A 15000-nucleotide genomic window follows, 5' to 3' on the forward strand; every position below is an offset into this window, starting at 1 on the left:
GAAAAAACGTAAGTTCTGTAAGTTTTGTTTTCCTAGAAGTGTTTGTGCTTGTGGGCGTGGGCGTGTTTGTGCTTGTGGGGGGGAGGAGGAGGGGGGAGGAAGGGAAGGAGAGAGAGATGTTCAGGGGGGGGAGAGAGAGGGAGGGGGGGGTCTGTTTGCGGTCGACTTACGGTCAAGATTCAATTTAGGGTCAAGTGACGGTCATGTTACGGTTCTGGGTCCCGTTTGCAGTCGATTGACGGTCAAGTGATGGTCACTTTACGGTCGAGTTACGGTCAAGATTGAATTTACGGTCGAAAAACACGGTTAAAACACGGTTACCTTTGATCGACCTTCTTCTGTAACTCTCTCCCCAGCTCGTCCTCCTCTGTTCAGGGAGGAGGAAGGGGGAGGGAGGGAGGGAAGAGGGGGTCCCATTTGTGGTTGAGTTTGCGGTTGCATTACGGTCGAGTGACGGTCACATTATGATCAAGTTACATTTACATGACGGACACGTTACGGTCAAGTGACAGTCGACCTACGGTCACATTACGGTCAAGTGACGCCCAGGTTAAGTTCAAGTTGTGGTCAAGTTGCAGTCAAGTGATTTTTAATTTTTTTGTCATTTTACGGTCATGTTTACGGTCCAAACATGGTTAAAACACGGTTACCTCTGGTCCACCTCCTTCTGTGACTCTCTCCCCAGCTCGTCCAACCGCTGCTGATGCCTCTAGCATGCCTGTGTGTGTGTGTGTGTAGCACACACACACACACACACACACGTACACTCTCTCACACACACGCATGCACGCACGCACACACTCTCTCACACACACATGCGCACACACACACACACACACACACACACAAGTTTTGGTGCCTAATGGGGCATAAGCTACTTGCCCTGTTTACCCCTCAATACGTAAAAGAGGAGAGAGGACAACAGGACAGGGGAGGAGAAGAGGTGGCAGGAAAACAGAGGCCCACCTGTCCAATGTTGAGAGAGAGAGAGAGAGAGAGAGAGAGAGAGAGAGAGAGAGAAAGAAATATATACAGGAAAACAGAGCCACACCTGTCCACTGTTCTCAGATCTACACAAGGGAGTCAGGGTGAGTAGTTGTTTCTGGACAGAAACAGCTCACCTGCTAGTAGGTAGTCAGCATGACAGCTCACCTGCTGGTAGGTAGTCAGCATGACAGCTCACCTGCTGGTAGGTAGTCAGCATGACAGCTCACCTGCTGGTAGGTAGTCAGCATGACAGCTCACCTGCTGGTAGGTAGTCAGCATGACAGCTCACCTGCTGGTAGGTAGTCAGCATGACAGCTCACCTGCTCTCATGTGTTATTCTCAGTGATCCAAAATCAGTTGATGACAGCACAGAGGTGATAAACCAAGACTGTAAACATTGTACACAACTTAGAGCAACCACACATTCAGCCATGGAGCACTTGGCCAGTGGTGGTCAAACCAAACCATCTCCACACCTACAGCTCATTTGTTCATGTATTCTCAGTGATCCACAATGGCTCCTGTCCCTGAGCTGCTGCTGAAGACTTTGGAGGAGCTGGTCACGACAGACCTGAAGTTGTTTATATGGTACCTGACTAAGAACATACCAGAAGGCTTCCATCACATCCCAACAAGCCAACTGGATGGAGCTGACAAGCTGGACATTGTGAATACGCTGGTGGACACCTACGGTGATGACGATGCTGTGAATATCACACTGGAGATCCTCAGGAAGATGAACCAGAACCAGCTCGCTGAAACATTAAAGAGAGAATATGAACATATCACAGGTGAGTTCCATTCATGTTAAAGACAGACACAGACACACATTCACACACGCATGCATGCACGCACAAACGCACGCACGTATGCACATACAGTATATACATACATACATACATACATACATACATACATACATAATAACATACACATATACAAACATACTAACATACATGCTAACATGCATACATACATACATACATACATAATAACATACACATATACAAACATACTAACATACATGCTAACATGCATACATACATACTAACATATGTACATACATACATACATACATACATACATACATACATACATACATACATACACACATACATACTAATACATACATACTAACATACATACAAACTAACATACACAGATACATACATACTAACATACATACTAGCATATGTACATACATACTAAACATACATACATTCACACATACATACTAACATACATACATATTCATACATACATACATACATACATACATGAATACATACACAATAACACACATATACAAACATACTAACATAGATGCATACATACATACAAACATACATATTAATACATATTAATACATACATGCATACAAACATACATATATGCATACATACATACCAACATACGTACATACATACATACATACATATGTACGTACTAACCTGTACTAACCTGTATACATATTAATACATACATACATACAAACATACAAACGTACTAACATACATACATACATACATACATACATACATACATACATACGTACATACGTATTAAGGGCTGCTGGGATCAGGAAGATCAGAAGGGGGTCTACAGCTGCCCCCTGTGTAAGGAAAGCTTTATCCCCAGGCCTGTTCTGAGGAAAAACACTCTGTTGACAGAATCAGTGGAGAATCTGAAGAAGACAAGACTCCAAGCTGCTCCTCCTGCTCACTGTTATGCTGGACCTGGAGATGTGGCGTATGATGTCTGCACTGGGAGAAAGCAGAAAGCCCTCAAGTCCTGTCTGGTGTGTCTGGCCTCTTACTGTGAGACTCACCTCCAGCCTCACTATAAATATCCTGCCTTTAAGAAGCACAAGCTGGTCAAAGCCTCCACACAACTGCAGGAGAAAATCTGCTCTCGTCATGATGAAGTGATGAAGATGTTCTGCCGTACTGACCAGCAGTGTATCTGTTATCTGTGTTCCATGGATGAACATAAAGGCCATGACACAGTCTCAGCTGCAGCAGAAAGGACAGAGAAACAGGTAAGAAGAATAGCTTCAGACTGGTATCACTCTGAATATCACATACAGGACAACTATGAGTAATAAGTAAGAACCAGAGCTACTAGTTGGTGACTCTGTCTGTAAAACATCTAAAAGTAAATGTCACTGACTGATTGAATGATATTTCCAGAGATCCACATGACTGTGTTTGTGTATGGAGAGGGTTAAGGTTGTTGGTGTTCTTGTTTTACAATCTGGTTCTTATCAGACAAGTTTTCACAGGTACGATGACTCATAACAGTGTAACAGTGCTTCTCTCTCTTCTGGAATCATAACAGTGTGTAGTATACAGTAACAATGTGTGTGTGTCTACAGCGTCAGCTGGGGATGAGTCAGCAGGAAGTCCAGCAGAGAGTCCAGAAGAGAGAGAAGCAACTGAAGGAGACCAAACAGGCTGTGGAGTCTCTCACAGTGAGTGTGTGTGTGTGTGTGTGTGTGTGTGTGTGTGTGAGAGTGTGTGTGTGTGTTTTCTTTCTTTTCTTCTTTTTGCCCAGTCACTACCCCCCATCATCAGAGGACTTAAGTACTTTGTTTGTTTTATTCATTTTAATAGTTATTACAAATATATTCCATCACTAGGTACCTATTTATGTTATTATTATTTATTCATTTATTTATTATTTTCCATGGTCATTGATGTCCATTATGGTTTATTTGGTGTTTTTCCTGTTGTACGTGTTAAGATATATCAACTCCATCCACACACACACTATTAGTAAATAGTATATTTGAATTTAATCTGATTATTTGCTGTAATATTTGATCTGATTGTTCTGGAGGATAACATTGAAATTGTAACCAGCTTTGTATGCCTTGTTTTAACAAGAGTGATACTTTGCACAGTATTTCATTTTCAACATCCCAAAACTGAGATGTTGTGATCTGTATGAAGGCCAACAGGCCTTTTTTAAATCGAGGGTGAGCTTCTTTTAGTAATCTGCTACACAACCAGTTTGGTAAAGTACAGTATAGTTTTTGAATGATTGAAGCTTTTAGGGAGAGGCCCGTCCTTAAATAGACTGGGTCTTTATACTGACCAGTGATAGCGAGATCAGACCCTCTTGTTGTGTGTCAGATAGTTTGTTGTTTTTCGAGGAACTTCTCCTGCCAGTAATGGATGTTTCAGTATCTCACCAAAGTTTCATATACTTCTACTCGTATGCCATCAAAACCAGGGCTTTTTCCTGTCTGATAAGATTCAATTGCCTTAAGACGTTTGTGTGTGTGTGTGTGTGTGTGTGTGTGTGTGTGTGTGTGTGTGTGTGTGTGTGTGTGTCCTAACAGCGCTCTGCACAGACAGCAGTGGAGGACAGTGAGAGGATCTTCACGGAGCTGATCCGCTCCATTGAGAGAAGGTTGTCTGAGGTGAAGCAGCTGATCAGAGCCCAGCAGAAGGCAGCGGTGAGTCAGGCTGAAGGACTGGTGGAGAAACTGGAGCAGGAGATAGCTGAGCTGAGGAGGAGAGACGCTGAGCTGGAGCAGCTTTCACACACAGAGGATCCCATCCATTTCCTCCAGGTAACCACACTGACCCTCCATCTGCAATACTGAAACAAGATTACTGTTCAGTTATTCATTCATCCTCTGTTCTCTCTATCTCCTTCTCTTTCTCTCTCTGTCTCTGTTTCTCTCTCTCTCTGTCTCTCTCTGCCTCTCTCTCTGTCTCTCTCTCTCCAGAGTTATCAGTCTCTCTCCAGTCCCAGTGTATGTTCAGACTTCCCCAGCATCATTGAGGGTCCTCTTCAGTTGTTTGGAGGTGTGAGTGAGGCTGTGTCTGAGCTGAGAGACAAACTAGAGGACCTCCTTAAGGGAGAATGGCCCAACATCTCAACTACAGGTGGGTTAGGGTTAGGGTTAGGGTTAAGGTTAAACCTTAACCCTAACCCAACATCTCAACTACAGGTGGGTTACAAACTCTACCTGCTCAACTTTCATCACCTCAACTTCAGACCAGTTACAGTTGTGGTCAGAAGTTTACATGCACTTGTAAAGAACATGTATGTCATGGCAGTCTTGAGTTTCCAATCATTTCTACAACTCTTATTTTTCTGTGATGGATTGATTGGAGTACATACTTCTTTGACACAAAAAACATTCATGAAGTTTGGTTCTTTTATGAATTTATTATGGGTCTTCTGAAAATGTGACAAAATCTGCTGGGTCAAAAATATACATGCAGCAATGCTAATATTTGATTAACTGTCCCTTGGCCATTTTCACCTCAATTAGATGCTTTTGGTAGCCATCCACAAGGTTCTGGCAAGCTTCTGGTTGAATCTTTGACCACTCCTCTTGACAGAATCGGTGCAGTTCAACTAAATTTGTTGGCTTTCTGACACGGACTTGTTTTTTCAGCACACTCCACTCCATGTTCTCAATGGGGTTTAAGTCAGGACTTTGTGAAGGCCATTCTAAGACCTTAATTCTAGCCTGTTTTAGCCATTCCTTTACCACGTTTGATGTGTGTTTGGGGTCATTGTCCTGTTGGAAGACCCAACTACGTCCAAGACCCAACCTTCTGGCTTTAGGTTTTCCTGAAGAATTTGGAGGTAATCCTCCTTCTTCATTATTCCCTTTACTTTCTGTAAAGCCCCAGTTCCACTGGCAGCAAAACAGGCCATACCTACCGTCAAGCTTGGTGGTGGTAGTATTATGCTCTGGGTGTTCTTGGGGTGAAAGGCCTCACCTTCTCTCCTCCAAACATATTTCTGGTCATTGTGGCCAAATAGCTCAATTTTTGTTTCATCTGACCACAGAACTTTCCTCCAGAAGGCCTTTTCTTTGTCCATGTGATCAGCAGCAAACTTCAGTCAAGCCTTAAGGTGTCGCTTCTGGAGCAACGGCTTCCTTCTTGCACGGCAGCCTCTCAGCCCATTGCGATGTAAAATACCCTTGACTGTGGACACTGACACCTGTGTTCCAGCAGCTTCTAATTCATGGCAGACCTGCTTTTTGGTGGTTCTTGGTTGACTCTTGACCATCCTGACGAATTTTCTTTCAGCAGCAGGTGATAGCTTGCGTTTTCTTCCTGATCGTGGCAGTGACACAACTGTGCCAAGCATTTTATACTGACAAACAATTGTTTTCACAGTTGATCTTGGGACCTGTTGCTGCTTTGAAACGGCTCCACGTGACTTTCCTGACTTGTTCATGTCAATGATGCGCTTTTTCAGACCGTGCTGAGCTCCTTAGACTTTCCCATTGTAGCGTTTTTGGCTGAGTGTAATGAATGTATCAAAAAAGCCCTATTTAAATGGGCTGAAATAAGTCACCAGTTGTAGTCAATCATAATCACTCATAAGAAGTTAAGAGGCCATGCCACAAATAAAACTTGATTTACACAACTTTCTACATCACCAAAATTGATAATTCAAGGTGCTGTATGTATATTTTTGACCCAGCAGATTTTGTTAAATTTTCAGAAGACCCATAATAAATTCATAAAAGAACCAAACTTCATGAATGTTTTTTTGTGACTCAAGACTGCCATGACATACATGTTCTTTACAAGTGTATGTAAACGTTTGTGTGTGTGTGTGTGTGTGTGTGTGTAACTGTCAATAATCAATATTATCAAGATTGTGTCACAAAAAATGTGGATCTACTGTTCTTCCCTGTTCCTTGTATATGATTGACATTATTTATTAGTAATAGAATGGTGATCAGGAGAAAACTAATAGACAGAGAAATGTAGGAAATAATATCTGTAACTCAGCAAACAAACACAACAGGGTCCATATCCAATCACAAAGCCCCCTCCCTTAATGTCCAACCAATCACTGGGTTTTTCCCTCCTCAGGTCCAAGTCCCTCCCTAATCCACTTAGTCCCAATAGAAAACGGATCCATCCGTGACGCGACTCCAAACCAAATAATCCTCGCGAATTTCTAATCCCAACAAGAAGGAACCTTCACCAGCCTTAAAAAACAAACTAATGGCAGTTTGGCAAAATCCCACTGGCTGGGCAAAAAGGAAATACAAGAAACTGAAGGGATCTTGTGGTGGAGGTTAAGTGAAAATACTTTGAAATAAAAATGCCAAAGACTAGAGCTGATGGTTTATCCAGAGACTTTTCTTCACAAGTCATAAAAGCAACGAACCCTAACTCTAACCCTAACCCTAACCCTAACCCTAACCCTAACACTAACCCCCCATTTAACCTCTAAGAACCTCTTCTCTTCTTTACTCCCCTCACAAATCTGCCGGTCTTATCCTCTCTACCTCAATCTTTCCTTTGTGGAATTAGGAATCTTTATTTTCGATAGAAATTTATAAATAATCTCACCCAATCTCTGTCGTCCTAACACCAATATTTTCACATTTACATTTTACATTTATGGCATTTAGTAGATGCCTTTATCCAAAGCGACTTACAACAATACATTTGTTTAAGTAAGTGAATCATCTTTCCAACAGTCATCATTAGACAAAGTAATCAATGCTCACACCAGGGGCCATTGGCAGTTGTAATGCCAGTAGGCTATATTTATTAATTTTTTAACATTTATTTCATTAGCAGGAGAGAACTTGACCAGCGAGGTAGCAGGGGTGAAAGAGGTCTTGGGTTTGGGGTTGCCCGCTTGGATGTGACCAGCTTTAGAACATCCTCAGGAGAGAGGGGGGAGAAATCTGATAAACCAGAGACTGGATGTTGCACAGTGGGTTTGGGAGGAGAGGTAGCATTGTTGGTGAGAGGTAGAGGGAAGGAGCTGCTAATGTCATCAACCTTCTTTTCAAAATAGGTGACAAAGTCATCAGCAGACAGAGAGGAGGGAGGAGCGGGAAGAGGAGGGTTGAGGAGGGAGGAAAATGTGGAGAACAGTTTCCTTGGGTCAGAGACAGAGGATTGTATTTTGGAATGGTAGTATAAGGCTTTACCAGCTGATGCAGATGAGGTGTAGTTGAGGAGGAGAGTGAGATAGTGGTCTAGATCATCAGGAAGGCCAGATTTTCTCCATTTCCTCTCAGCTGCCCGGAGCCCTATTCTACAAGCTTGCAGGGTTTCAGACAGCCAGGGAGCGCGTGGAGAGGATCTTGCCGGCCTTGAGATCTGTGGACAGAGAGTAGACGGATGAGGAAAGAGAGGACAGGAGGGTGGAGGAAGCTGCATCAGTGGATAGAAGAGAGAAGGATTCAACAGAGGGTAGGGCGGTTAAGACAGAGGAAGAAAGAGTGGTGAGTGAGAGGGTGCGCAGGCCGCGATGAGAGGACACAGTGTGGGTATTCCCAGCCAATGTTCTTGTAGACAAGGACCACGTTTCACCGCGGAGGTCTATACACCGGTTCTCTGCAACAGGTTAGATTTCATTTTGTGGGCTTTTAGACTAAATGGTCCTCGCAGACCCAGGTCACTCAAACCTTTGGACTCCCCCAGGGTGTGCAAATCCTATTGTCTCCCCTCCTCTTGACAAAGCCTCTTTTTATGACTTTCCGTTTCCCCATCAGTCGGACATTTAAAGTCACATACAATTCAGCATCTATTCTATCAAATACTAAACCATCAATGAAAACATCCAACCAACAACAGACCCTAACCCCTAACCCAAAAGCAAATACTAAACCATCAATGAAAACATCCAACCAACAACAGACCCTAAACCCTAATCCCTAACCCTAACCCAAATACTAAACCATCAATGAAAACATCCAACCAACAACAGACCCTAACCCCTAATCCCTAACCCCTAACCCAATTACTAAACCATCAATGAAAACATCCAACCAACAACAGACCCTCACCCCAAACCCCTAACCCTAACACTAACCCAAATTTTAAACCATCAATGAAAACATCCAACCAACAACAGACCCTAAGCCCCAAACCCCTAACCCTCACCCCTAACCCAAATACAAAACCATCAATGAAAACATCCAACCAACAACAGACCCTAAACCCCAAACCCCTAACCCTCACCCATAACCCAAATACTAAACCATCAATGAAAACATCTAGCCAACAACAGACCCTAAACCCTAACCCTACCCCCTAACACTAACCCCTAACCCCTAAAACCAACCCTAACCCAAATACTAAACCATTAACCCCAAACCCTAACCAACAACAGACCCTAACCCCTAATCCTAACCCCAACCCCAACTCCAACCCGTAACTCTAACCCTAACCCTACTGACTTAACCCTTTCGGGACCTCAAACATGCGGCCGCGTTTTCAGGGGTTTCCAAAATGTTTTGATCAATATCTCCGTGATAATCCTAGAAACATGGTTTAAATATCCCCTGAATCGGAAGACTCTCAGCTTTCGATTCCGCCCTCCTGTGACATGCCCTCTCACTCACAGACGGAGCTATGAGCCTCAGAACAGCTTGGTACACACCCTCCCTGCGTAATTGGTGAACTTGGTAGGAGACTAGCTTGAGTCGTTAGACACTGCCTTTTACCGTCGGTGATTGGTCGATTCACACGTCCATCTTCTTTGCTACACGTGTTGTCGGCATTGTCGGTATTGACAAACATTTCAGTGACAGTGACAGAGACAGAAAGCAGAGAAGATGTGTTTACAAGGATCCATTAGAAGTCCTTTTTTATATTCTGTCTAGTATTTTATTCATATTGTATACCATTTCTGTGTAGCTCAGGACTTCATAAATGAATTTCATGCACCAAAACAATTCATCCACATGGGTAAAGATATGTTTTCACATGGGATTTGAAACATTTCTGAAAAACGGATTCGAAATGTTCATGTTTAGGCCTACTTACCTCTTCACACAGTGCTCTTGGGGTAAACATCCATCACAATCAAGAAAGCTGAGTTTGTACTGAAAATATTGATATGAAACACTTGGGTATTATTTTGTATGGAAGTGCCTTCAAATTGAGAAAGAAAAAATGTATGTAAAAATGGAGAAAATACCCCTGGTCCCCAAAGGGTTAACCTGCAAAGTGAGGCCTTCTCTTTTCCCCCCATCAGAACAATGTGGGACCTGTCCATGTTTACAACCCTTGACTGACACATGTCTCTCTCCCTCTCTCTCTCTCCCTCCCTCTCTCCCTCCCTCTCTCCCTCCCTACCTCTTCTCCCCATCCAATCTCTCTCTCTCTCTTTCCCTCTTTCTCTGTCTTTTTCTCTCTCTCCCTCCCTACCCCCTCTCTCCCTCTACCTCCCACCCTCTCTCCCTTTCTCCCTCTCTCCCTCCCTACCTCACTCTCTCCCTCCCTTTCCTCCCTCCCTCCCTCCTCTTGCTCTCCCTCCGTGCCTCTCTCTCCCTCCCTACCTCTCTCTGCTACTCTCCCTCCCTCTCTCCCTCCATCCTCTCCCTCCCTCCCTCCCCCACCTCTCTCCTTTTCTCTCTCCCTCCCTCTATCCCTCCCTCCTTCCCTCCTCTCCCTCTCTCCCTCCCTCTTTGCCTCCCTCCCTCCTTTTTCTCCCTCCTTCCCTCCCTCTATCCCTCCCTTTATCAATCCCTCTATCTCTCCCTCCCTCCATCTCTCTCCCTCCTCTCCCTCCCTCCGTGCCTCTCTCTCCCTCCCTTCCTCTCTCTACTACTCTTCCTCCCTCTCTTCCTACCTCCTTTTTCCCTCTCTCCCTCCCTCTCTCCCTCTATCCTTCCTTTCCCTCCCTCCCTCCCTCCCTTCCTCTATACCTCCCGACCTGCATCCCTCCCTCCCTCTATCCTTCCCTCTCTTCCTCCCTCTATCCTCTTTTTCCCTCTATCTTCTCCCTCCCTCTTTCTCCCTCCCTCTATCCCTCCTCTCCCTCTCTTCCTCCCTCCCTCTATCCCTCCTCTCCCTCTCTTCCTTCATCCCTCCTCTCTCTCTCTCCTTCCCTCTCTCTCTCAATCCTCTCCCTCCCTCCCTTCCCCCCCTCTCCCTACCTATCTCCCTCCCTCTATCCCTCTCTCTATCTCTCCTTCTTTCCCTCCCTCTATCCTCTCCCTCCCTCTATGCTCTCCCTCCCTCTCTCCCTCCCTCCCTCCTGCCTCTTTCTCTCTCCCTCTCACCCTCCATCCCTCTCTCCCTCCCTCTTTCTCTCCCTCCTTCCTTCCCTCTATCCCTCCCTCTATCCCTCTTCTCTCTCCCTCCCTCCATTCCTCCTCTCCCTCTCGCTCCCTCCCTCCCTTGTCTATCTCCCTCTCTCCCTCCCTCCTTCATCCCTCTCACCCTCTATCCTCTCCTTAACTCTTTCTCCCTCTCGCCTCCCTCCTTCCTCCCTCTATCCCTCCCTCCTTCCCGCCTCTATCCCCACCTCCCTCTCTCCCTCCCTCCCTCTTTCTCCCTCTCTCTCTCCCCCCCTCCCTCTATCCCTCCCTCTCTGCCTCCCTCCTTTCTTCCTCTCTCCCTCCCTCCATCCTCCCTCTAACCCTCCCTCTTTCTCCCTCCCTCCCTCCTCTCCCTCCATCTCCCTACCTCCCTCCTCTCCCTCCCTCCCTCCCTCTCTCTCTATCCCTCCCTCCCTCCCTCCTCTCCCTCCCTCCTTTTCTCTCTCCCTCTTTCCCTCCCTCCCTCTCCCTATCTCCCCCTCCCTCCCTCTCATCCCTTTCTCCCTCCCTCTACCCCTACATCCCCTCTCTCTCTCTCTCCCCCTCCCTCCCTCTCCTCCCTTCCTCTTTCTCCCTCCCTCTCTCCCTCCCTCCCTCCCGTCTGTAGTGAATGGAGTGGATGTTTTCCTGCCACCAGAGCCCGAGACCAGAGCCCAGTTCTTCCAATGTGAGTGTGTTTCTCCTGAAGTAGCTGACAGTTTCTCTCTCTCTTTATCTCTCCCTCCCTCCCTCTCTCTGTTCCTCCCTCCTCTCTTTCCCTCTATCCCTCCCTCCCTCCCTCCATTGATCCTCTCCAGAGACTCATCAAAGACTCATCAAAGACAGCCTACATATCTGACTCTCCCACCCTCCCTTTCTCTCCCCCCCCTCTCTCTCTCTCTCTTTCTCTCTCCTCTCTCTCTCTCCCTCTCTCTCTTTCTCTCCCTCCATCCCTCTCTCTTTTTATCTTCCTCCGTTCCCCTCTCTCTTCCTCCTTTCTCTCTCTCTCTCTCCCTCTCTCTTTCTTTCTCCTCTCTCTCTCTCCCTCCATCCCTCTCTCTCTCCCTCCATCCCTCTCTCTCTTTCTCTTCCTCCGTCCCCTTTCTCTCTCTCTCTCTCTCTCCTCACTCTCTCTCTCTCTCCTCTCTCTCTCTCTCCCTCCCTCGCTCTCTCTCTTTCTCTTCCTCCGTCTCTCTCTATCTTCCTCATCTCTCTCTCTCTCTCTCTCTCCCTCCCTCCATCCCTCTCTCTTTCTCTTCCTCCATCCCCCTCTCTGTTCCTTCTCTCTATCTCTCTCTCTCCCCTCTCTCTCTCCCTCTCTCTTTCTCTCCCCTCTCTCTCTCCCTCTCTCTCTCTCTCTTCCTCCGTCCCCTCTCTCTCTCTCTCTCCTCACTCTCTCTCTCTCCTCTCTCTCTCTCTCCCTCCCTCGCTCTCTCTCTTTCTCTTCCTCCGTCTCTCTCTATCTTCCTCATCTCTCTCTCTCTCTCTCTCTCCCTCCCTCCATTCCTCTCTCTTTCTCTTCCTCCATCCCCCTCTCTCTCCCCTCTCTCTCTCCCTCTCTCTCTCTCTCCCCTCTCTCTCTCCCTCTCTCTTTCTCTCCCCTCTCTCTCTCTCCCTCTCTCTCTCTCTCTTCCTCCGTCCCACTCTCTCCCCCCTCTCCTCTCTTCCCTGTCTCTCTCTCTCTCTCTCTCTCTCTCCCTCCATCCCTCTCTCTCTTCCTCTGTCCCCCTCTCTGTTCCTTCTCTCTGTCTCTCCCTCTCTCCCTCCATCTCTCTCTCTCTGTCTCTTCTCTCCTCTCTGTCCCACTCTCTCTCTCTCCCTCCCTCCCTCTCTCTCTTTCTCTTCCTCCGTCCCCCTTTCTGTTCCTCCTCTCTCTCTCTCTCTCTCCCCATCCTCTCTCTCTCTCTCTCTCTCCCTCCATCCCTCTCTCTCTTTCTCTTCCTCTGTCCCCCTTCTCCCCTCTCTCTCTCTCCCTCTCTTTCTCTCTCTCTCTCTTTCCCTATCTCTCTTTCTCTTCCTCCATCCCACTCTCTCTTCCTCCTCTCTCTCTTCTCTCTCCCTCCCTCCCTCTCTCTCTTTCTCTTCCTCCGTCCCCCTCTCTCTTCCTCCTCTCTCTCTCTCTCTCTCTTTCTCCCTCTCTCTCTTCTCTCTCTCTCCCTCCATCCCTTTCTCTCTTTCTCTTCCTCTGTCCCCCTTCTCCCCTCTCTCTCTCTCTCCCTCTCTTTCTCTCTCTCTCTCTCTTTCCCTCTCTCTCTTTCTCTTCTTCCGTCCCACTCTCTCTTCCTCCTCTCTCTCTCCCTCCCTCCCTCTCTCTCTTTCTCTTCCTCCGTCCCCCTCTCTCTTCCTCCTCTCTCTCTCTCTCTCTCTCTTTCTCCCTCTCTCTCTCTCCCTTCATCCCTTTCTCTCTTTCTCTTCCTCTGTCCCCCTCTCTCTTCCTCCTCTTTCTCTCTCTCTCCTCTTTTTCTCTCTCTCCTCTCTTTCACTCTCTCTCTCCCCCTCTCCCTCTCTCTTTCTCTCTCTCTCTCTCTCCCCTCTCTCTTCCTCCTCTTTCTCTCTCTCCCCCTCTCCTCTCTCTCTTTCTCCCTCCCTCCCTCCCTCCCTCTGCTCTTCCCCCAGATGCCTGTGAGCTCACACTGGACCCAAACACAGCAAACAGAGACCTCTCTCTGTCTGAGGAGAACAGAAAGGTGACACGGGGGAGAGAGGAGCAGCCGTATCCTGATCACCCAGAGAGATTTGAGGGCTATGCACAGGTGCTGTGTAGAGAGGGCCTGACTGGGCGCTGTTACTGGGAGGTAGAGTGGAGTGGGGGACGGGCTGGTATAGGAGTGACATATAAAGGAATCAGCAGGAGAGGAGTGGGTAATGACTGTGGGTTGGGATTCAATGACAAGTCCTGGAGTCTGTTATGCTCTGATGACAGTTACTCCGCCTGGCACAATAATAATAAGACTGACATACCTGTCCCCTCCTCTGGCTCCCACAGAGTAGGAGTGTATCTGGACTGGCCGGCCGGGACTCTGTCCTTCTACAGCGTCTCCTCTGACACACGGACCCTCCTGCACACATTCCACTCCACATTCACTGAGCCCCTCTACCCAGGGTTTGGGTTTTTGTATGATGGCTGTTCAGTGACCCTGTGTAAACTAGTCTCAGGGAGATCACACTGAACACCAAAGGCTCAAAGATGATGGATCATAACAGGATGCAGTTGGATAGTGGTGTGTTTTCACTGAGATGTTGGATGTACAGATGTTCCCTCTCCCAGTGTGTAGGGTGTAGTGTATAGTGTGTAGGGTGTAGTGTGGAGGGTGTAGTGTTTAGTGTGTAGGGTGTAGTGTGTACTGTATATATATATATATATATATATATATATATATATATAATTAAATTAAATGCTTCTGATAATGAAATAGACTGTAATTGAGTGACAAAAAACAGAAGCTTACATGTTTTTTACTTTTTTTGATGGATATGCAACTGACAGTGAAACAATCCAGATGAATGATTAGATGATCAAATCAGACTGATGATGAACTCTGAGAATAACACAGGAGAGAGTGTCTGTATGTATATAAGAGTTGGTTAGATTGGGTGTTTGAGTTGTGATGCTGGATCACGTTGCTGTGTGTAAGATAGCAGGGAGTGGATGTGAAGACAGCTCTCCTTCTCTGTCAGTACAACATGGACATGTTCTGTAATTCACTTTCCATAGATTCCTTCACCTGTCTATCTATCCAACGTACATGTTGTTCCTTCTCCTGTGTGTGTGTGTGTGTGTGTGTGTGTGTGTGTACGTAAGAGTTGGTTAAATCGGGTGTTTGAGTTGTGTCACCCAGGGTGAGTCTAGTACGTCCTTTCCCCGGCCTGAACACCATTCCCAACGTTTCCCAGTTAAGCACGGCAGGATCGGCCCGAGGTTTGAGAGCAACCTTGGTGAATCACCACGACACGGCAAGAGAAAGAGAAAAAGC

At 46.5% G+C, this 15000-nt stretch overlaps 2 protein-coding genes across 2 annotated transcripts in view; both read left to right on the plus strand.

The window, feature by feature from the left end:
- Positions 1-15000, plus strand: part of LOC310823883 (uncharacterized protein) — a 259021-nt gene that overhangs the window by 150519 nt on the left and 93502 nt on the right. The window lies entirely within an intron of this gene.
- LOC310823733 (uncharacterized protein) overlaps positions 1-15000 on the plus strand; it is a 566003-nt gene that overhangs the window by 1728 nt on the left and 549275 nt on the right. The window contains exon 3 of the mRNA XM_083696582.1: positions 1-8. This exon is cut by the window's left edge and continues 70 nt beyond it. The gene's annotated coding sequence lies outside the window, so the exon portion shown is untranslated. The remainder of the gene's footprint in view (positions 9-15000) is intronic.

The sequence above is a fragment of the Argentina silus genome (genome assembly GCF_951799395.1).
Source record: "Argentina silus genome assembly, chromosome: Y".
In the NCBI taxonomy this organism is placed as follows: Eukaryota; Metazoa; Chordata; class Actinopteri; order Argentiniformes; family Argentinidae; genus Argentina; species Argentina silus.